A 1553-nucleotide genomic window follows, 5' to 3' on the forward strand; every position below is an offset into this window, starting at 1 on the left:
ATTTTATGAGAGGTAAAGGGGATATGAGTTAACATTATGTTTAAGATATTTAATGTATATGTAACAAATATAACAAATGAAGTTCCGTTAACATTATAAAAACTCTAGTTCTGCATGGGAGACAGAGTGACCCAAGCCTTTAGGGGAATATTGTAGTTTGTGAGTTTAGAATAGAGCTGACTGACCCACTGGTAGGAGAACATCAGTGCAATTGTGGCAAAACAAAGCAAATATCAAAAGAAAAGGGGCACTTTGAAGCAGCGTAGCAACAGGAAAAGAACCCTCCACCCAATCAGAGTCCTTGCCTCATTTATTGGACATTTGACCTTGGCATTAATGGAAACTTCCTCACTTTAACTGTGAAATGGCAATGGCACTTCCTCTGTTTGGAGGCAGGGGCTGGATCATACTCTCTTTTTCGCTTCTCAGTTCTGCACGTCCTTTGCACAGCTTTAACTTTTGATTTTGGCTTCATTGTCCAAAATTGCTCAATGTCCAAAATTGCGAAACGATATATGCACAAATCCAAAATCCTGCTACTAATTGTGTGTGTAATTGCTGAGATTAAGTTCTGTGACTTAAAATTCTCTGACATTAATCCTAAAGCTCTCAATTTGTTCATTATTCTCACATAGTCTCTTATCTTGGACCTTAAGAGGAAAGCTTTAATCCTTGCCGCTTTAAATCAGAGCATTGAGTTTTAGTGGGTAGCTTTGGTAGTGCAGCCACCCCGAGAGCCTACCACTAGGTGGCGCTGAAGATCTGGCTGTAGAAGGGCCACTGGGGCTAAACGGCGCAAGCGTAGTTTCCTCTAGGTTCCACTGGCCAGCTCCAGGCTGCAATTTCTTCTATTGTCAGGAACCTTGGGGAGGTCTTGGCTTGAGTTGGATGCAAACAGTCCCTCTGCAGTGCTCAACAGTTTGTAAAAGGGGGTCTGGAGCTTGCAATAGTATGTCCAAGGCCTTATCAAAAGATCATTAATGACCCGGCCTTTCTGCCTCCTGCCTCCACCTTCCCTCAGTCCCCAGTCCGGGGGCCTATGCTGTGTTTCTTCAGCCATTCATTCAAGCATCTCGCGTCCTAGTATGTGTCAGGCACGTGGCTAGGAGTGGTGTGGTTTGAGAGATATGTGACTTTAGTATTTTTTTCTTAATCTGACATCAGTACCAAGCCCAGGTACCACGCATCAGGGTGGCTGCTCAGGTCCTGTACTTAGGGGACCAGGCTGCTGGCAGCTGAGCTGTGTTTCAAGGAGGGAACAGAGAGGAAGTGCTGTGGTTCTTATGTGTACAGCCGGCCCAGAACCCTTCCTCCTCCAACACACGCCATCCGCATGAAGGTGCGTAGCGTCTCCGTCTGTCCCCACATATCACGCTGCCATTTTGCACCTTCTTTTTCTTTTTAATGTAGCTTTTGGTGTTTATTTTAACTTAACTGTAAAGAAATATAGTCTGTGGTCATTTATCTTAACTAAAAAATTCTACTGGGATACATCTATAAATACAAATATTATTCAGCAATGAAATGGGCTGTCAAACTATCAATGAAAAGAT

Source organism: Lemur catta, chromosome 11 (genome assembly GCF_020740605.2).
Source record: "Lemur catta isolate mLemCat1 chromosome 11, mLemCat1.pri, whole genome shotgun sequence".
Taxonomy (NCBI): Eukaryota; Metazoa; Chordata; class Mammalia; order Primates; family Lemuridae; genus Lemur; species Lemur catta.